The 22,404-nt window shown below is 43.3% G+C and overlaps 1 non-coding gene across 1 annotated transcript; it reads left to right on the top strand.

Annotated features, from left to right (window-relative positions):
* Positions 1 to 21,369: 21,369 nt before the first annotated feature.
* Positions 21,370 to 21,443, top strand: TRNAN-GUU (transfer RNA asparagine (anticodon GUU)). Its single transcript has one exon. It is a non-coding gene; the product is annotated as a tRNA-Asn (tRNA).
* The last annotated feature ends 961 nt before the right edge of the window (positions 21,444 to 22,404 follow it).

Genomic DNA, 22,404 nt, shown 5'->3' on the forward strand with positions numbered 1-22,404 from the left:
AGGCCCTCGCGGAAAGATCAAAGAAAATGAAAAGCACAGCCGCCTCTACCTAGAGCAAAGAAGCTTTGCCAGTCTTATCACCGGATTAACCATAATCAGCTTGAAGGTCCTTACTCTCAAATCGGATATCTCTTTCGTTCACAAGAATTGCTTATTATGTATGATTTGTGATTTGAAATTCTTTCTATTTACTATTTTGATGGAATTCATGAACGAGTAGATCAAAGAAAAGAAAGCAAAGCATTCACTCCTAAACTAAAGAACTAATCTACTGAGCTAGCCTCCCGTTATGCGCCAATGCTTGAACAGGACCGTTGACCTTTACCAAGCCAGTTTCCTATAGTTGACCGATACAGTTCGCAAGGCGGATGTGACCGATGGATTTGAAGAAGGAACTCATTTTTTTACTGATTCTGACCGTTTACCAGAAGAGCGGTATGGTTCAGAAGAGGTACTCATAATACAGATATCGTTTAACGAATTGCCCGATCGATTACCAATTCATTAAGCCTACCTATACCTCCTAAGGTTCCAGCCTACCTGTCAACCTGCTCTGACATACCCTTCTAGCTCACTTGAAAGGAGAGTTGTTGCTACTGTATGAAAGTCTCGATTAAAGAAAGGGATAAAAAGACATACATTCACTCGGTTTTAGCGTAGTTTTTATGTTTCCTTCCATTCATAAGAAGAAAGAGGTTATCTTTTAGCTCCGGGTCCGACTTATAAATAGGGTACTTGACCTTAGGATCGAATCAGGCTCTCCTTGGGATAAGCCAGAGAATGGATCAGCCGGGCGAAGTAAGTGATAGGATCTCCAGGATTCTAAATTCCATGCCCGGGGAAGTCTAAGAGGATAAAGGAGGATGTTCCCTGCAGGGCATTTCGCGGGGTTAGGATGTGCATGTTTACCAAATGAGCGGAAGACTTGACGCGAGCCAATGAAGCGCTGCTAAGGCGCTCCGGCTTTCCCCTGTTGAGTCGCTCTTTCCTGACCTTCTAAGTGAGTTCTAGCTTGAGCTGGCATAGTTTGTTCCGCTTGTAGGCCAAGGTTGAGAATCCATACGGAATGGACGAGGAATAAGAGTGCTCTTGGCATCCAGCTACTTTCAAATCTCTATACTTTACTACAACTAGATTTGACTAAGGAGAGGTGTGAGCCTCAATGCCAAGGAAGCAGGGCAAAGATGAACCCGTTAGCGTATAGGAACTACAGCATATGAAAGTTGGGTGGATACTCCTATTTAATTGGTTTAACCAGAAACAGAGGATAGGATTCGAAAAGTCAACCGGAAACCGAGCCCTAACCTTTAATTGAGTTCAATACCCCTACTACTAGTATTGGCGTGGGTTCGTATGTATACATTCGTATTGGCTTAGCGGTGCACTTCGTATCCCGCCACATCCGATCCTTTGCTTTGCTTCCTTCTTACTTTTATGATTTTATTGACTACTCTTGTGCAGCTGGGATATAGTGAGTTGAGAAAGGAGATAGTGAAACTTAACTAGTCTTTGTCATGGAAGGGAGCAACTTCTCTCGAGTACGTACAGTACTGAGGATTTACGAATAGGCTAACGTTACCAGTACATAGTGGATCTATGATAGTGATGTATGGACCACACCAACCTCTCTTTCTAGCCGTAATCGATAAGAAAGGAAGAAATCTCATGGCATGTGAAAGCAATAAATCTATAATAAAATAGGTAAAGAAAGGCAAATACTCCGGGGTAATTGGCTTATACCACAATGTTACTCTGACAGGATCCTTGACAAAATAGTCTTGGCTTGTAACCCAGTATTTATTGGACAATATAACTGGCTGCTGAATACGCGCGGCTATCCTGCTAATACTGGCAACCAAAGACATGAGGTTCTTCATACCAGCATAATCATTCTCCCAGTATTGGAAACATACTTTTGTAATAACATGAATGTCTTTAATCTCTGTGTACCTTCCTATTTGCTCTGTCAGCTCATTAGCTGCTGCAAATATTTCTTAGCTATTAGATCCTCTTTCTTCATGGTAGAACTCCAAGACAGATGATAGCTCTTGCTTGTCTTCATGAAAAAGTGCAGAAGCCTGTATCAATGAAGAGTAGGCCGGTACCAGCAGAAGATAGTAAATAGTGTTTTTGTTAGCCACTGCACTCACACTGTTCGTTCGGAAAGTAAGTCCTCCTAAAGATTGTTCTCCCCAACCCAAGTTCAAGACGACCTACCTAAGAGTACAAAAGATGGACAACCAAAAAGCGAGTAACGAGTAAGAGAGCGGCGGGTGACTAGCCCTACCCTCCGTCTTCCTTAGAAAGATAGGTTGGTACCTCTGCCTGTGAAAAGAAGAGAGAGACCACTTTAAGAAAGGCTGTCCACAAAAGAAGTTGCTCAAGCAAAGACTGTTCGTAAGTTCGTTACCAAAAGCAGAGTGAAAGGGGTTAGTAGCTAAGGGATAATAAAGAACTTTCGAAGGAAAGCGAGACAAAGGCGTATACTGTGTTCCGATAGCTGGTAACCAATACGCGGCCCCTATTGATTCTTACAGAAATCCTGTGAAAAGAAGTGTTCTCTTTCTCCAGCGAAAAGAACAGTCTCGCAGGAAGATCAAAATACTTACTATATGTGCGTTTATGTATCAACTCTTATATAGTCTAGTTTTCCCGCCCTATCTAGAGAAGGAATCAATTCCCCTTTTTGAATGTACAAAAATTGGTAGAGCTCAGCATGTCTGGAAGCACGGGAGAACGCTCTTCTGCTTATATTATTACCAGTATTCGATACTGGGTTATTCATAGCATTACTATACCTTCCTTATTCATTGCGGGTTGGTTATTCGTCAGCCCGGCTTTCACTTGGAAAAATAGGAGATTTAGTTCCACGCTTTGATTGGTAGCAGAAGGGAGGGCGCGTTGCCAGCCTTCATTTTTCTTGGATATTAAACACTAAATGAAATGCAAATGCATATGAGAGAACTTCAAACTACTTTACTTATTTGCAACAGCAAGCTGAATAATAGAATAAATAAGCAAGGAAGGAAAGAAAGAATAGGGTTGTCGCTGATACGCTGTTTGGATTAGATGTCGCAATATCGGTTGTAGTATTTCCGCTCTTTCTATAAGCTAAGAGAGATGTCGCATAATCGGTTGTTCATGATCTTATAATTCATGGACCAAAGTCGCAAATCGCTTGTTCTCATTCAAGCATGAGTTCGTTCAAAGTCGGCAAGGGGAATCAGAGAAAGGGCTGTTTAGTCAACAATCATGACCATGGGAACATTTGTTCGCTTTCTAGGTACCCCCGGATCTACTAGTCATCGCCTTTGAGCTGGGAAAAGCATTTACCCTGAGTCGGCTATTCCTGATTCAGAAAGGAAAGGTATGTGGGTAGACATTGAGTTAGAGATTGAATGAAGGGGCACACTAGAGAAAAGCAAGGACAAGTAGCTAGTTGACTAACGCTTTCGAGCACGTACGCTGGCGCTCTTTGATAGAGCATTATCTACAACCCTGAAGCGAACTATGAAAAAGAAATCTAGCAGTCTCTTCCAGCAATGAATTGTAGCAGGGCTTGGTCTCGAAAGGTATAGATACCACCAGAAGCTTGGAAAGAAGAAGGAATGTCGACCTACCGCTCCGTGGGCTTTGAACCTTGCTTTTCTGTAAAATTCTCAGACGCTATAGCTGTGTAAAAACAGTACTCGATTTCTCACTAGAAAAAACAACAGTCTTTATTGTTGTGTGCATATTAGTCACTGATTATAGCTTTGAATAGGACAAACTACTTTAGTAACTCTGGACTATTGCTTGAAACAAGCGTTGAAGCAATGGAAAGAAGCGAACGGTTAAGCTAATGCAGCAAGAAAAGGGATGCAGCAAGTGTCCAAAAATCGGATATGCCCGGTGAAAATTATAAACAAGGCTGAGGAAGGATTTCGTACTGCCACAATGCTCTTGATAGAAGGAAGCATGAATACCGAAGGCCTACCTAGTTGAAATAGGAACAGCTATGGAAGTCCTCGGCCAAACGAATATTTCACGGAAAGCCGACAAGGGATTTTCTTAATAACTGGGCGCTTTGATTCTTTGGAACAACTCGATGAATTTAGTAGATCTTTTTAGGAGGCCTTCCATGACCATAGATCGAACCTATCCCATTTTGACAGTACGATGGTTAGCTGTTCACGGATTAGCTGTACTGGAATGACAACACATATGAGAATCTGTACACGATACAGAATAACGACACGACACGCAATCTTATGACTACAGTATGGCCTTCATCTTTGACAGCAATCATGACAGGCCGCGGTATTAGCGTTAGAGAAAGGAAAGGACTTGAGGTCCGTCCACCTACAACTAATAAAGCTCCGCCTTTGGGGACTACTACAACAGATAGGCATTTGAAGGACCAAACCACCTACTGAGGACTTTGACACCCAGCCCTTAAGAAGCAGAATCTACAACTTTGGGATACGTATTTACAGACTGCAAAAGATAGATACAATGCTGTTACCCACCATGCATGCAAATCTTAGTTCTATGGACTACTAGTACCAGGAACGTCATCTACTACTGCGAAACTCCCGGGGGACGCTTTTCTAACTGGTTTAGCCTCTAGAGTGGGGAGGAAGAACACCCTCTAGACCAGGATAACTTACTAATTCAATTGACAAAGCGTCCTATTTGCTAGATTTCTAGTCGTTAGCTCTTAGTGAAGACGAATTGCTATCATCTGCGGGCGGCCCTCATTATTGAATTTATCCGCCTTCGATGCAACCAAATTCACTATTGACTTACGAGTTTATGCATGCTTCATTCCTATATCGGCATGTATTATCCGTAGGCTGGTTGTGAGACATCTTCCTCTTAGTGCTACAAATGGCTTCTTCCTTAGTTCTTTATAGCTCTTTCACCTCTTTTAGACTCTTTGCAATGTTTAGTGCGGGGAACTCTACACTATTGTACTCAGATGCTATTCCTTCAAGAAAGTATCGGAAAGCAAAAAGGGACTCGTTCACCGTATCGCGTCCAATACAGCTATGCCACAAGTTGACCTAACCAACTGGTAAACAAAACCCAAGTTAACGGATCGACCTAGGAATAGGATGAATAGAACCATTGAATCGTCACCCAATGGAGCAGAGAGCCTTCCTTTAAGAAAGAAATAACTCCCTACAACAACCGTGTTTCGAAACTCGATTCATTATCATACGATAAATTGCATGACAAGAACCTTCATTCCTACAGAGAGGTTGAAGCTAAGTTTCAAGACCTAGTACGGGCAAAGCGCAGTTCAAAACCGAAAGGATCAAAGAAAAGGGAATATCACGAAGGTAAGCACATTCTATTTTTCTTAATTGACAAAGCAAAGGGAGTTATCAACCCTTTTTTCCGAAACCCTATAACGGCTAGTTCCCAATGCTCGGCTTCCTACCTCCTCTAACAAAATCAAAGGTAATATCCTCCGTTTTCCAAGAAGATAAGTTCTACGGCAAAGGATGTCAACGGAACAGTTTCGGCAAAGGCAAAGCAATGGCATGTTTCGGCGTATAAAGCTAAGAACGAGAATAGCCTACTGCCTCCACTCGGAAAAGGCAAAGGTATCCAGTATAGGATATCGATGAACGGAGGACAAGGAAAGCAGGCAAGGTGAACCTCCTTTGCCAAAGCCCTTTTGAAATACCTTCTTTTTGAACCTTTAGAAAATACCTGCTAGCTATCCCTAGTTTTGTTTAACCAGCTTTCCCCCTTTGCTTGCCAACCAACCGAGAACCAACTTCCTTGTTTTCTTATCCTTGCTTCCGGGTCTTTCCAGTTTTGCAATCCTATCTTTTCAACTATCCGTATCCTCGGCAACCCCTAGACCGGTACCTGCTTCCTTCTTTATTTTCCTTGCTTCCAGAAATACCTACCTTCAAAAGCAAAACCTACTTCCTTTACCAACAAGGGCACGGCTTCCGAAACCCCCTCTCCTCGGCCCGGGATAGCGATAGACGTACGAATTCAATCAATGGCGATAATGTCATCCCCTTTCCTTAGATATAAAAGAATCATTCTGAGCGAGTCCATAAGAAGCGACCCGCTTTTTCATCGGTTCCGGGGGAAGACCAAAGATCTTGCGCGACCGGTCCGCCAGAAAAACTAAAAAGAGAAAGAGAGGTATGCACTGTGAAGGAAGCCCTCTGACCCACTCTTCCTTCCCCCTACCTACCCATAAGGTAAGTAGGGGCCTCGGCATCTCTATTTCCTGAGAAACCTACTAAAACTACTTCGAGAAACCTACCAATTCGAGAAACAATACAAACCTACCAAAAAAACTAATTAATTACTAGCCCCCCCTTTTGGGTGGCTTCCACTGCTTGTGCGAGTGAGAAATGATATTTCGGATATCCTTGGGCTCCAAGATCTCGAGCAGAGAAAAGTCCCGGGGGAACGTGCGTACCATGAATAGGATCTCCCCAGGTTCCAGGAATGAAAGAAGTGAGTCTATCTTGCACCTTAAACCAGGGAAATCCTTATATTCAGAGCACAAAATCCACTTTTGAAAGGTTTCTTTGTAATTGTCAGGCGGTCCCCCCGCCCCGGAGGAGAAGCTTCTTCTATGGCTATGGCCATTCAATCTTGTGAACTAATCGAGACCGAAATTGGATAAAGAGATACAAAAGGAGAGGAATACCCAATCGATGAAAGAACATGAAACCCTTCTGTTTCTATAGAGGTACGGGAAACGGTTGGGGGCAATAAAGTAGGTGAAGTGGTTGGATTTTGCGAGCTGTTCCAACCACTGCTGGATGTGATTCCAAGAGCCGAACGAGAATGAATACCACACAGAAGAGTCAAGACCGGGCTCCCTAATAGAATGTTTAACCGATCCATTCCGGATCGATCGAATTGGTACGGAAGTTGTAACATGGGAAAAGCACAGAAAACACGACTTATTTGAATAACCCGGTGACCTACCAATTGTAGAAGTAGGATTTTTGGCAAGCAATAAGCACTTAAATAATACAATTCGAGTGTACCAGATTCTTTATCATTTCGAGGAAAAGGTTCGGGAGGAAAGGGAAACAACAGAGGGATCCGAATCGAACCTAAATGGGAATGACATGAAAAATCTTTTTCAAAACCTATCATTAAGGGCGTGACGACGATATACGAGAGGAATAAAAAAAAACTCGTGATTGGTGTGGAGGGGAAGATCTGCTTATGAAATTGTTCAAGAAAGAGTCGTCTCATTTCCTTACTTCTGCGTTCTTTCGAATTCATTCACTTCGACGGCTGGCGCTACGCTAGCTTTGCATGATTAGCTCCGACAGAACAGGTACTCGCATTTCCTTAGTTGGATCCGCTCTTTCTCTCTCGTGCAGTTGTTGCTTCCGGCTATTTATTCAGTCGTCAATCAGCATTGATCCGGGTAGTTAGTCAGTCTCTCTCTTTTTGCCCGTCCTTCTCTATCTATGAAATTCCTAATTCAGGGAGTTCGCTTTCCAATATCTAAATGTTCATGCAAAGCAACAAACGAAATGCAAGAACTGTCACGCAGAAGTCACACAGTATGCTGATCGTTCTGAAATGATAAAAAGTATGGGATTTCATAAGAGATTCATACATAGAGATCTAAACTCATGGAAGGGCCCGGCCAGCAAACGAGATCTCTTACATCCAAAGGACCATGCCAATCGAAGATGAACCATTCACCGAGCCGAGTATGTGCAAGACAAGACACGGCTAGATAAGTCAAATAGAAGATATTGCTTTTACACGAGCAACTCTTTTCTTCATGTGGGTACAGCCCACTTTTCCTTTGATGAAATGCGAACACAAACTTCAGGCATCCAAGAAAGAAGTCAAGATCGAAATCGAAGCATTGTCATTGGGTTGAAGATCAATTCATATCGACAAGACTTTCCATTCATCTTTTTGTTGATATTTGGATTCCGTTTTCAAATAAAGTCATCTTGTAGTTAGAAATCACCTTTAGAATCATCAGCCTCTGTCCCTACACTGACTCGCTTATCCGGGATCGATCCTCACTACGGTCCTTTATTTCGAAACGAGGATAGGTCTCTCGCGGAACGAGGTGTAGATTGAGAAGAAAGATGAGCGTATGGTCCATACTCACTCGGGTTCAAACTTATTTTGCAGGGAGAAATGGGTACATGCCTGTAGATCTTCTTCTCACAGCGAGCACTTGATTACGGAGCCTGATTCTATATATTATTTATGGATTATTATAGAATCTATCTTTTTCTGCAAATCATAGTGGGAATCCTATTACCGATACCTAAACGTTTTCTTTGTCGAAACAGAAAGGAGGGAAATTGGATAACCGACGACACGAGTTTCCCGTTCAACGTTCCGCTTCGCTCCACTGTTAGATAGGCAATTCAATAGTTACCGACGAAAGGAGTTCCCCTTCTCTTGGCCAATTGACGTTCTGCTTCAATAAGTCATGACCTTCACTCTCCTCAAGTGAGGAGGGCATATTGTTTGACCAACGAAAGCCTCACTAGTTCCTTCTTCCCGTTCACTATTCCCGTAGCCTGATACGAGTTATTTAGTTCGTGTCTCCTTGTTCTTGGGAAGAACCGAAGGTTCATTCGCGGCACTCGTAGACATAGTTGTATTTCAGACCCTCTTCTTTCCCTAAAAAGCTAATAAATCAAAACAAGAGAAAAGCAGAAGCGAAAGCTCGAGTCGAAGAGTGGAGGTCGCTCGGTAACTCGAGTCGATCAGTCCCATTCATTCTTGCCCGAAACAAGTGGGCTATTCATTCCGGTGCCACCTTTGTTCAATCGAGTCCATGTTCTCTATTTCCCAAAACCCATTCGTTCACCGACCCGTGGACCAGAGGTTTAAAGCTTGGAATTGAGCTTTCTAGCTTTCTTTAGTACAATCTTTTTGCGAGAGCAACCCCGGGTTCGTTCCTAAGACTACACTCACAGCTTTCTCTGTTCATGTTCCGGCATAGGAGATCTAGTGGTAGGATAGGGGACAGAGCTTTAGGGCTGCAGTAAACCTCATATGCGCGTGGCTCATCATAAGACCTTAGCCTGATGTCCTACCCAAAGACTTCAAAGGTAGTCACAGGACAACCTTTCCGAGTTCTAACTTCCAAACCTATAACTTGGTTTGCTTGCCTGCTTCCTATCTGACCTATCAATCAAAGAAATGTTCTAGTTCCGCGATACGAGCTTGACTGTCGCTCTGAGACAGTAGATTTCTTGGTTGGGGGTCCCTTTATCAAAGGCTCCCTTCCCTACTGATCATACAACAAATGAAGGTGGTTAGAAAGATGGCACATCGATCTTCTGTACACCCTGTTCGTGCTGCGGAACGCAGAAAATCCGCCTTCCTTGGAAAAAAAATTCCTGACTCCGAAGTATCAAAGGAGACTTGGGTGGCGCCTTCTGAAGAGCCCTTCATTCTGCGACTCAGATAGGCTAGGATTCGTGTCTCAGCCGGAAGGGGTCGTAGGACTGACTCAGACAAAGCGTTAGAAGTACGATCTCCGAATCTATAAGCTTTGGCCTGCCTTCTTCCCTTATCTAATCTCTTAGGTAATAAGAAAGTGGTGTTAATTGTCACGCTAAGGAGCTGACCAGTGACATTTCTGTCTCAATTGAAGTCAACCTTACTATACTCGCTTGTAGGAGATCATCGCTCAGAAGGGCGTTCTTTCGCTAGAAAAACAAGAGTTTGAAGATCACCCAACCCACGAAAAGGTCAGAACTCTCGATCTAGCCCCACTTTCTATAGCAATTTATCGACATGTTGTTTCGAATGTCCTTGAAAAGGCCTACACACATACCCTGCCACTCGATGTGTAGTGGGTTTGTTCAGTAGAGATGGGTAGAGCGCACAAGTATTGGAAGGAAAGTTTCACCCTTCTTAAAAGAGAAAAAGTCTGTATTGAACTATGATTTGAATTCCTTTCTTATTAGTTTCCAAGTGCAAAATGTTCATTGCCTTGATCAGAGCCTTTAAGCCTTTTAGAAGCGAGCATTTCCGCAGCTTCTATTTTTCCTAAAGCTAATGAACCGAATGGAAGAGAAAAACTTGGAATAAATAATAAAGAAGGAACCAACAAGAAAATACAGAATTGTTCCAACCTCGGCTCGGGGTCTGTCTGGAAATGGAAAATAGTTCTCTCTCTCATCTGGTCTCGCCACAGTGACAAGAAAAACAAGTGAATAATTGGAATAGAACGCAATCGTCAACCAAAATCGGGTAGGATGTATTATAAAAGAAAGCCTTGCCTCACTCGCAAGTGAGGACCTCACCCCTCCTTCCTCATTTATTGAGAATGGAAAAAGACAATGTTCATTGCTTCCTCAAAACAAGAGTTCCACGGGCGGCTGCTCCTGAACGAGCTGCTCATGCTCAAACTGATCAACATAAAGTGGAAAGTGTAGTAGAGATATTACTCGCAGTATGAGAAGGAAGAGAAGATCTAACCTCTCTACTTGACACCTCTGAACCAACTTCATTCCTAGCTAAAACAGGAAAGCTGAAAGTACTCAAGCTTCAAACTCCTTGCTAACAGCCCTACCGATAAAAGGAATAATGCTTCAAGGACTATATGACTAGCTCTTATACGAGTTCCTGGTAAACCACTACTTGCGTAAAGTACTCCGCTCGCTCCCCTGCTCGTTCAAAGTATTCCACTCGCTAGGATCTTAGTAAATAAGCTTGCTCCTTACCTTTCCTTCCTAGCTTTGAGAGCAATACTACCTGTAATAACACAATGAACTTATCCTACTTAGGGAACAGGCTGGCATAAAGGGCAAAAGAGAAAGAGTTACACCCGTGAGAAAACCAGGTGGTGTTACTTTCCTGCTTCCACCTGAACCTGCTTGCAGGCCTTATAGAAAAGTCTTGTATAAGATAACTAGCTTGACAACAGGAATTCTCTAACTTACTTGTAGATAACGAACTTGCTGAAGGAGGTTAAGATAGTTTTCCGTTAATGGGGAGAGAGAAAAAGAGTCCTCGCTTTCATAATCGGTAATCAGAGTCCAGGCTTCCTACACCCATATTTTACGACAACCTATGAACCGACTAACTCAACAGCTGGCCTTAGAGAAACTGTCCTAACTTATCCAAGTAGTCCTAATAAATGGCCATGATGAAATACTCTTCCTTTCCCTGCGGCACTCGCTTGAAGGACTCGAAAGCTGACTAATGCTGATAGGAAGAACTTTCAAAGTTCTCGTTAGTCCTTTCATTGAAGCTAGTGACATCATCTGACTCTATCAATTCATTTCTATCTTCTTTTTCTTTCATTTATCTCTTTCCTATCTATACAGTGTATTACCCCAAAAGATAGTGAGTTAAGCAAGCATGTGGGAAGTAAGCGAGCAGGGTGAGGCGGCGGCTTGTAGAAAATCCTCAATATCTATATCGGAGTCAGCATCCGTTTTTGTTTGAGTTTCGCTGTTAGCTTACGTCCTTTTAGCTAGTTCGACGTGTTTTCATTAGTCCTTCAAGCAAGTGAGCCAGTCGCGGTAGGTCTTTTTAGCCTTTAAGTAGTAGTCCTGTTCGAAAGATAGTTATCATAGTGAAGTGAGTTATTACAGTTTTTCGAGTTTCTTGAAGGCCAGGCAGTCAGCCAAGGAAGGAAGTTATGGTGTGGAAGTCTTCTAGTCTGTCTTCCCCTTCAAGCTCTCGAGTACACTAGGGGAGAGGTATCGAAAGTCAAAGTATAAATCAAAGTGAAAGTAAGAAGTATAAGTAGTAGGCTATCGATTAGGTTTTTCTACTTAATTAAGCTGCTTATGCAAAGTTTTAGAATTTGTTCACATAGGCAGCGTGATTGGGGGCATATTTGTTGCTTCCCAAGGTAGTTAGTTCACCACACAGGCATGTTAGTACTAAACTGCAGAAAACTATTAAGTCATCCAATTCATGCCGCATTGCAAGATTACTCTACCACTCTATAAATGGTATATAGATAAGTGTCTTCACTTCATCAAATGAAAATCAAAGAAATTGAGTACTAACACGTATTGCTATGGATGCTGCAAACAGGCTTTCGGCAGCAATTCCAGAAAAAAGGAATAGGTGTTTTAGCCAGGTCATCAAATCAGGGGGGATATGCCAAGAAGAAATCCATGGAAATCAGCATTCCAAGAACAATAAGTTGGCACTTTCTTTCATATATAAACTATTTATTGAGGGAAAAGATATGAAAAACTAGAGTGGAATCGATTGAATGCACTATCGTTATGCTTTGGCCAACCCTCTTTTCCAAGTTCCTCTTGTTTATCCAATCTGTATTCCAATCAGAAATCCAAGGTAAGATCAAGCCAAAGGGGAATCTAGGTACCGTTGACCCAGGAAATCAAGTATCAAAGGACCCGGGCAATAGGTTTATGACTGAACTGAAACTAGAGCAGGGAATAGCAGGATGCCTATGTTTCCAATACAGAAATCCTTAACAGAACAGAGCACAGACAATAGGGCCAACTATTGATCTTACTTTCCCTCAATAAATAGTTTGGATTGGATAAACAATCCTACTTTCATTCCAATCATAAAACAAGGGAAAAGATCAAGGGAGAAAACCCTTCCAAGAAAACTAGTAACCAAACCCTGACGAACTTGCATTTGTTGAGCGAAAAGAAGAGTTCAACAGGAAGAACGTATGAAGAGATTGAGATGTTTGGATCTTGGCTAAATTTATAAGCGAAGAATGCACGTGAAGTATTCAAGGTACATTCGACTATATCTCATTCTATAGAAACCATTTCTCAATCTATAGAAACCATTTGCTTTAGGTAGACGTGATGGTACTTCCACTATTTTGGCATCTTATGGAACCCAATTCGAGATATATAAACTAGATCCTTGTTATTAGAATGATGATCTCTTGGCTATGACTGAGTCATATATTAATGGAAATGGTTTTCTCCTCCGAAAGTCCAAGTTGAGTCCAAGTAGTGGCAAACTAGAATCCTTCTTTTCTTTTCCCTTCGTGGTTAGTTTCAGTTCAAATGACGAATTGAGACAGAAACCAATGGATTCCTGTGGCTGGGGGATCCTATGTCTATAGATAGATTCAAGTACCATTCTATACCCCTTCCCTAGCGCCCTATAGACCTGTTTTGCTAAGTGGGTCCTACTTAGCTGGTCGGCCTAGGGGGGGATGCAATTCAAGAGACAAGTTCTACAAGTTCTCATGGCCGAGATCCCCGTATTGGTAACGGGGCTGGTGCTGACTCGTTCAGAGAACAGACCCCCGATGTTCTTGGGAAGAAAGAGAGAAGGACGGCCCTGTAAGGGAGATCCTGTGTTGGAAGATATTGGTGGGTGTCATCTCGTTCAATTCTGGGTCAAATGACAAGAGGGCCGTTCAAGCAGATTAGAAGTAGATGTTGTTGAGAAAAGGTCAAAGTGCCACTATGGAGGTCGGAACAAGCGTCTACCTACCAAGTGAATTGTGATTGAAATGACGATGGCAACAGGTTGAGCTCTATCCACTGAAATTGAATCCATCGATGCGGTAAAGGACAGAGCAGAAACAAATCCTCCATTTCCCTGCCTTGCGACCGAACAAAGAAGAAATGCTAGAGTGAGGAGACCTGTTGGTTGACCAACTGAAGGAAACGACGCCTCTCCTGCTTTGCTTACTTTTGGCCAGCATTCGTCTTCGGCTTACAGTAGCGTTTGCAGCTCTATTGGAAATCGAATTTCTATGTCCGTCCATAAAAAGCATCAACTTCTAGTGCCGCCATCCACCACAAGAGTAGGTAACCTGCTCGCTCTTTTCTCTATTGGGGGATCTAGGTATATCTTCCAACTCTCCTTCCTGCACACTGGCATACAAAGCAGCCTCATAAACTGCATTTTGTAACTGAACCTCCACAGTTTTCAAACCTAAGGGTGGATCAAAAGGCACCGGTATTCTCTAATCTAACTTGAATTCAGATCAATAATCAAGGGGCACAAGAAGAAGGCAAGAGCGCGGTTCCGGCTAAAACCAACTCTGCGAGGAAAGCAGAACTCAGCGGTGACTGATCCGCTCGAACCACACTACTTACTTAGGCTCACTTACGAGAGCTCCCCTGACTCTGATCTCTGATCTAGTAGATGCGAGAAATCAATCCAACTCCATCTGATCTTATGATCTTTGCAGAGGACAAAGGTACTAGGGATATTTCCTCCATTTATATTCGTAAGAAAGAACTCCCACTATTCGTTTGTATCAGCCGGGTCTTGGTGAATCAAAAAAAGGCGTAGATAATGCGCATTGCTTTTGAGTTCGATTTGAACTAACTAGTTTCCACGGTTCTCCAGGAACCTACCGTTTGTTTGGAGTATAGCCAAGTGGTAAGGCATCGGTTTTTGGTATCGGCATGCAAAGGTTCGAATCCTTTTACTCCAGATTATGAAGACCCGATCGGATTTGTCAAGAACGAGCTAACAACTACAGGGGAAGCGGCTCAGTATCAACATACCACCTGCCCGTCTTATCAATGACAATCATCCGTTTGGATGAGGCCATTCTAAGGGTTGTTTAGGATTGGTATCTGCTCTCTTCCCACGGAGTTCTTGTCCCCATGACCAGTATCAGCAGAGGCAAGACCTGTAAGCATCAAGCCAGCCAAGAAGTAGAAGTTGGTAAAGATGGCACAAACAAAAGAAGAAAGGAACTTGGTTGGTGATCTTACATACGGGAGGCCTTCTATAGAGTGAGGCAAATAGCGATTTTGCTATAGATACTGGGATCAGAAAATGGTAGTGGATGTGGACGCCGAACAGGTGGCACGAAATGCTCGTTCAACGGACGGAGTCATACCACCGCCTCCTCCTGCAAACGAGCAAGTTCTAAGCTTTATCGATCTTCTCCGGCTCACGAAACTCTGGTCTAATGCCCGCCTTTAGAAAGGACCTGTTTCTTCCTATTATTCATATCCGCTAGGGGTACGAAGGAGAAGGAGACCGGATGCGTTAAGCTAGTTGGTAAGAGTTCTTGTCATTATTGATAGTGGCCCTAGAGAAAGAGCTTACGCTGATTGTTCTAACTTCATTCATATTTGATTCCGCAACTGAGACCTTTTCCACATCTGTGCCAGGAGGGCAAGCGGTCAAAGCAGAAAGGGTTCTCGCTTCTCCGTCTGGAAGGACACCAAATGGACCAAATCCTATCGATCTTTCCTTACGACTCGACTTCAAAAAAAAGGCCGCAGAGGGCTAAAGGCAGTATCTTTAGTCTACCCAACTCCCTTGCTGCCTATTTCCTTTTATACGGTCATTCCGTGGGGCCACAAGCACCATCAATTGCATTATCCCCGGTACCACACATCACTCCAATCAGAATAAGCGGGAATGCTGGTTGGAAAGACAGAGAAATAGAATAATGAGAATCATATGGTCTGCTTGGGAAGATAAGCGAAGAAAGCTCTAAGGTTTCCCTTCCTGCATTCAGAGCTTATCAATTCGTCCCACGCTATATAGTGAAGCAAAGCTATCTATAAATCGAGCATATCTTTTATCCGGAAGGTAGTGGGCTTTCACCCGTACTCGCCCTTCCACTTCACACTTACTAAATTAGGCTGAGTGTATGCGCACATGAAAACAAACAGAAAACGAGTGAGCACTTTCTTTCTATAGACAACGGTCAAGTCTGCGATCCAAACAGTGATGAAAAGAATTCTCAAATCATTCGCGGATGGACGTGAAAGAAGGAAGAACCAAATGGCACTGCTTCCTCAAAGCGAGCTTCGGGTACCCGATCAAGGGACTAATGAAACACCAGTACATGTCATACAGAAGCTCCACTCATCCCTCCGCCAGCCCAACCTAAGTTTCTATCGGACTGAGCTATTCTTCAATCCAGTGCCCTAATCCTTTCGAACTTGGGTCCAGAAAATAGTGCTATTGTACAACCTGGGGAAGTCAAAGCACATTCTAAGTGGGCCGCATGGGTCGGCCCTTTCACCTCATTCTTTTCCGTTTCCACGCTCTGAAACCGGGTTCTTTCACTTCAATCTCTCTCATAATCAAGCTGAGATATGATGCTGTTTCATCCTAGAATTTTGAGAAATCCCTTGTTGGCTGGGACGGACCCTTAGTATAAGATAAGTCAACACAACAGGTTGTGTCAGTTTCTCAAAAGACATGGGCTCGCCTTTCGGGGTGACTAGCTGCATTCATTGGTTTGCTTTCTTCCACCAACTTCACAACCATCCTTCGTTGATGACAGGCAAGCTCAACCACAGTTTCCGTAGTTTGGTTCAATTCATTCGGCATTTCCATTTCCAATTGGTAAGTTCTATTTTCTCCGACCCAAGGAAGAAGATCACAAGCGGGAGTCCCCTCTAGGAAGAGATGCTTTCCAAAGGCCGTACGCTACTGTTGAATGGCCAAATAGGGATTGAAACAGAGTAAATAACTAGAGTATCCCGTCGTAGTGGTAGCTGCATTTACGCGACCGGGTCCGAGCCACGGGACAAGACCAAATTGGATTGGATTTGTCACATCCGCGGATGGAAGACCGTAGATTTCTCACTTTCCCTACTCGGAGAGCACGTGTATGTAGTCCGCCTGTATCTACTTATTTATTCGGAGAGCGCCATTAATAGGATTCAGAAGTCGTACAAGCTATGGCGGAGCCGTTTACCAATGCACCCAGTTCTCCTCATATTTGATTCTTTTTTTGGTATCATTGGTTCCACGTACGTCTTTTGGGCGAGCTTTCTTCACTGTCATCAAAACCAACGCTCAAACCGAAGCTTTCCGAGCAGTTGTTTATTTCTCACTTTAGCTGCTGTCGTTTTCCTCTTCCGAATTAAGCGAGTGAAAAACAAGGGGATCAGAAGAACAAACAATAAGAATGAGGGATTGAAGTCCGTTTCCTTCGTATCGTATTTCAACGGATCGGGTAGTTCTAGTCTTTTTTGATTACTCCTTCCTTTTTCCCATCATTTGACATAACATAATTAAGAAACTGTTTGATGGTCAACGGAACGAGTAGAGAAGAAAAATGCCCTTATTCCAAAGGAAGTGAGTGCCAAAGCGAAAATAGAGTAAAGAACAAAAGAACGAAATGCAAGGGTTGCATCCGCTGTTTCAAGTCCGGACGGTTCCTCCGCTAGGTTATTGAGTTGGCTCCCCCGTTATTCTTCATCAGACAACGCACACTTAATGGAAAAACGAGGTATCTTTTTGGAAAACTTCTCTACTTACGACTTTGTTAGCGCTTTGAGGGCTTCACTATGTTCTCTGAAATCTTGTATAAATAAGAAAGAAGTCTTTCTCAGGAGATGACTCTGCTGATACCGAGTTTCAATGCAAAATGGCTCCCGCTTCTTCTGAAAGAAAACAGGGGAAAAATCAATATGGAGCCGTCAGAGGCTTATCTGGCCGATATGACTTCCTGAAATTCTTTCCAGATAAAAACCTAAAATGGAGGGGTTGGGGCTTTGGCTCCAGGCTCAAACTCTATCTTGTGGTAGACTGCCCTCCTAGGGAGCGCTTGGGCAACTAACTTGTGGGGCATGACATCCCAAATTCATCATTTACATTAGGAATTTCCTGACAAAAAGTCTTATGTGTATTGGATCCGCTCTTCTGTTAGCATGAACACATGAATGAGATTCTTCTTATTCTTCCTAACATGAAATTTTGCATAGAATGATTGTTCATGTTCACGCCGCTGAGGTTGTTCCCACCATTGAAGTAAGAGTCTGGGTGTGTTTTTCTTACTAATACGGAGAGGGTTCCGAATGATAAAAACCAATCCAAAACTTCTTCGTTTCGTTGGTAGAACCCACGCCAACTCTTTTCTCTAAATAATAGAGAGATCTTTTGATAGTCTCACTTCTATCAATGCAATGAAAGAACTATCCCTTCCTATTTGTTTGTCCTAATGAGACAAAAAAGAGCCTCCTTCTTTACCACTTTAGGGGATGGGGGTGAAGGGGGGTTTACATACAACCGGGGCAAAGTGGTTTATGATTGAATCTCAGAGGCATTCTTATCATTTGGTAGATCCAAGTCCATGGCCTATTTCGGGTTCACTCGGAGCTTTGGCAACCACCGTAGGAGGTGTGATGTACATGCACTCATTTCAAGGGGGTGCAACACTTCTCAGTTTGGGCCTAATATTTCTCCTTTATACCATGTTCGTATGGTGGCGGGATGTTCTACGTGAATCCACGTTGGAAGGGCATCATACAAAAGCTGTACAATTAGGACCTCGATATGGTTCTATTCTCTTCATAGTCTCGGAGGTTATGTTCCTTTTTGCTTTTTTTTGGGCTTCTTCTCATTCTTCTTTGGCACCTACGGTAGAGATCGGAGGTATTTGGCCCCCAAAAGGGATTGGGGTTTTAGATCCTTGGGAAATCCCTCTTCTTAATACCCCTATTCTCCCTTCATCCGGAGCTGCCGTAACTTGGGCTCATCATGCTATACTCGCGGGGAAGGAAAAACGAGCAGTTTACGCTTTAGTAGCAACCGTTTCACTGGCTCTAGTATCCACTGGCTTTCAAGGAATGGAATATTACCAAGCACCCTCCACTATTTCGGATAGTATTTATGGTTCTACACTTTTTCTTAGCAACTGGCTTTCATGGTTTTCATGTGATTATAGGTACTCTTTTCTTGATCGTATGTGGTATTCGCCAATATCTTGGTCATCTGACCAAGAAGCATCACGTTGGCTTTGAAGCAGCTGCATGGTACTGGCATTTTGTAGACGTGGTTCGGTTATTCCCATTTGTCTCTATCTATTGGTGGGGAGGTATATGAAAGAAGGGAACGAATAAGTGGATTGAGGAATAAAAGCTCGAAGACAAAGAGAACTTCTCCGGGTACTCAAGATATTGTGTTTGGAGAGGTGTAGATTGTAGATTCCAGCCGAGAAGACCAGGAAAAGATAAGGATAAAGAATGTCATATATCTCAGGAGCTAGATCACTTCCCGATGAACAAGTCAGAATTGCCTCAACAAAAATGGATGGAATTGGACCGAAAAAAGCCATTCAGCTTCGTTATCGATTAGGTATCAGGTGCATAAAAAGGAAATCAAGTTTGGGAAATGCCACCAAGGAAATGATTTATGGACCATAGTCATTGCTAGATCTCTTATTGCTTTATTTTCCTGCATCCGGACAAGAAGATCTATTTCTCCCTTCGGGGTGACGCTAGCTGAACTTACTTAGAAATGGTCAATTTTGCCTGCCTTGGAGTAATGATTCCACCATTGGATCTTAGAAACGGAGAAGTCGAGGTCGAAGCCTATCATCAAGGCTATCTACAAATAAAGCATAATCGGAAATGAGCAAATACAAATAAACAAGATCCGGAAGAGTTTCCGCTTTCGCACGCACCTGGACCGCTGGATTATGTTGAAGAATAAGACCTCGCCATGGCAGACTCTAGCTTAAAGGTAATGAGCTGATGAAACCAGAGCAAGAGAGGCACCGAAGCAACTCGAGAGATACTTTCTTTGAAATCGGGATTTTGGGGGTCTCAATGGAAGGCAAGGTAGCGCTACTGAATCCCCGTCGTACTGAAGCTGCTCCTCTCGCTCTCGATAAAGACAAGGAGGTCATGAAGGAGCTGGAGGGAAACGTGGGGAGGATGGGCTGGAACCTGAAAACGCTTGCTTGCGCCCCACCCCGGCCCTATCTTGCTCCAGCTTTACGGGGGTGATCGACGACGGCCACGCCGGGGAGATGAACGTCTCTTCAGGTATGAGATTATGTGGGAGACTTGAGCGCGTGTTGGACTCGCCCTACTATGGACATGAGATACATCTGGTCCCACTACCCCGTGTCATATTTAAAAGCTGGATCTTGTTGTTCATGGCCCCATTTCTCACTGCACTTAAAACAGAGCCCCCGGGTGTGTCGATATGTATGGAGGGCCGAATTCTTGTTGGCGTTGAGTGTACTAAGTCTAAGATCTGCTTACCCGTGTGTCCTAAGATACTGCTGCTTTCCTTGTAGCCATGTCTGAAGCAAACAGTGCCTGGGTAAGCTAGTTGATCCCACCCGAGAGCTCTAGCGATTCGTATAAGTGTTGGTTTGTCGACTAAGCAGTCGCCTTAGGAGCACGTCGTCAGTATCACACTTGTTATTCGCAAAATCTACCTTCCAAACGATTTCCAGAGGATCGAGCAAGAAAAGGAGATAGTCAATCTCTGTTTGAACCCGGTTGCTTTCTGCGCAGAGATGTTTGCTCGTGTCTGTCTTCCGGGTCATCTATAGAGGCTTCTGTTTGGATATAAAAACGGACGTATAGGTAGCTTTTAAGGTGATGTATCGTCTGCGGTTCTTCCCGCTGTACATCAATCGTTCACTAAATCGATGAGGAAGGTGAAAGTAGGGCCATCGACTGGGAAGCAAGCATGAAGGAAGAACTCTGGACTTTGGTTTCAAGCTGAACTATTTACTTCTTCTTAAACAATTTATTGCTTTCCATTCCACTGCTTCTGCACAAAGCCAACGAGCTTCAAACTTATTGCTACTTCCACTCCGTGAAGATTCTTGGTCGTCGTAGTAACACGTATCAAGCACCAGTTGAAAGACCCATTCTAGCTTAAAATCAGTCTTCTACACGATTCCTTATTTAGAGCTTCCTGTGGTGAATTGGGATACCTAAGTATTTGAAAGCTACGGATACACCAAAAAGGTGGGCATATTGAGTCTCGAACTGCTTGCTTTATGCGGCTCAACTATTGCCAGTCAGTACGGATGCATTGGTACTCCGATCCGATATCATAACTTTATTCAATCTCATATCCAGATCCAGATTGGGAGCACGGTCGCGAGTCTGCACCTAAGGTGCCTCGCCTCTCGTGGGGAACGTATTGCATTTTATGCATTCTACCCCGCTTCAATGATTGCTATTGCCCCGCTTTTCTGACTCTTCTCTGCTTCTGAACTTGCCTGCTCTGTTTCTTCAGGTTCAGAGTTAACACCTTCAGGCGATCTTCCAAACTATAATTGTATTTGCCAACTGGAATTCGGGAAGTAGTAGCAACGACGAGATTTCTTGCATTTTAGTACTCGAAAGGATGGATAATTCAATACTGAACTGCCCGAATCAACCTGAATCAAAAAATGATTTCCTCGAATTTTAGTATAGAAAGCAGATCGAAAACCCCTATTTAATTAGTTCTTTCGAGTCACTCACTGAAGAGGGAAAGAAAGATCAGGGGAAGAAGCGGGTAGAGGAATTGGTCAACTCATCAGGCTCATGACCTGAAGACTGCAGGTTCGAATCCTGTCCCCGCCTTATCACACGTCAGACAGATACCCAGGATCCGAGTCCTGATCACCTGTTTTTTAATCCCTGTTGTTATGGAAAGTGTTGCTGTGTCAAATCGAGATTATGTGGGTGTTCAGCTTATTAAGCAATTCGTTCGTCCTCAATAGCTCAGTTCGGTAGAGCGATCGGCTGTTAACTGATTGGTCGTAGGTTCGAATCCTACTTGGGGAGATTTGATTCATTCTTTAATGTAAGAATAAAGAATGGAATTAAAGGGCTTGCTTTGACCCTTAGGAGTAGAGTAGGTAACCCGTTTGCTATCCTTATTTCTATTTCTATTGCATTTTCTATCTCATCGTATCACATTGTGTTCTACGATTCCACTTCGACAAAAGGAAAGAGCATACCTAAGTTCAATAGCTTTACGTCCGCTATCCCGATCATGATTTTCCTACCCTCAGGGGGAAAGTAAAGGCCCTTTCTTACTCGAAAGCCGTTCAATCAAGGCAAGAGCCAGAAGTAGACCGACTTGTAGATCGGGTAGCAATAGGCTATGACATAGCTCACTTTACCAAGAACATAGGGCGTAAGATCAAGAGGTTCTTCCACCGAAAGATGGGGATCCTGTCTCTCCACAAGGGTTCCCTTTCTATCGAACTGGCCTTGGCGAGTCGCTTTAATTCCACTGGAGGGTTGTAGCTAGACCAATTCTCTACATTGTTATTATTGTCCTCCCGACCGATCGATCACATCCTAAACTCTGTATGTCAAGCTAAGAGTAACCATAGTCTCAGCAAATAGATAGTCTCCTTCCTTTGTTACCGGTCTTCTTATAATGCCGGGCCACGCCCAGAAGTTTCCCTAAGTGACATGGCTAATAGGAATATTACAGATTTACTCAGCGTCCATTTTTTATTCCCGTCCATATCTGTTACGGTTTGTTTCCTAGAGCAGCACTTAGGAGCAGTTGGAAAATAAACCACTTTCAACACCCGGGCGCTAAGAGACATAGGATCTTGTAGAATCCGCCAGGCTTGCCTAGCCAAGATAGCCAGATTCTCAATTTCAATGTCTCTAAATCCATGCCTCCCTTATACTTCGGCATCGTCATCAAGTCCGACGAGACCCATGCCGTCTTCCTTCCTTTCTACTAAACAGAATTTGACCCTATTTCAGTACCACTTGATAAGCC

Source organism: Triticum urartu, unplaced genomic scaffold (genome assembly GCF_056163025.1).
Source record: "Triticum urartu cultivar PI428250 unplaced genomic scaffold, HENAU_Tu73 scaffold1, whole genome shotgun sequence".
Classification (NCBI taxonomy): domain Eukaryota; kingdom Viridiplantae; phylum Streptophyta; class Magnoliopsida; order Poales; family Poaceae; genus Triticum; species Triticum urartu.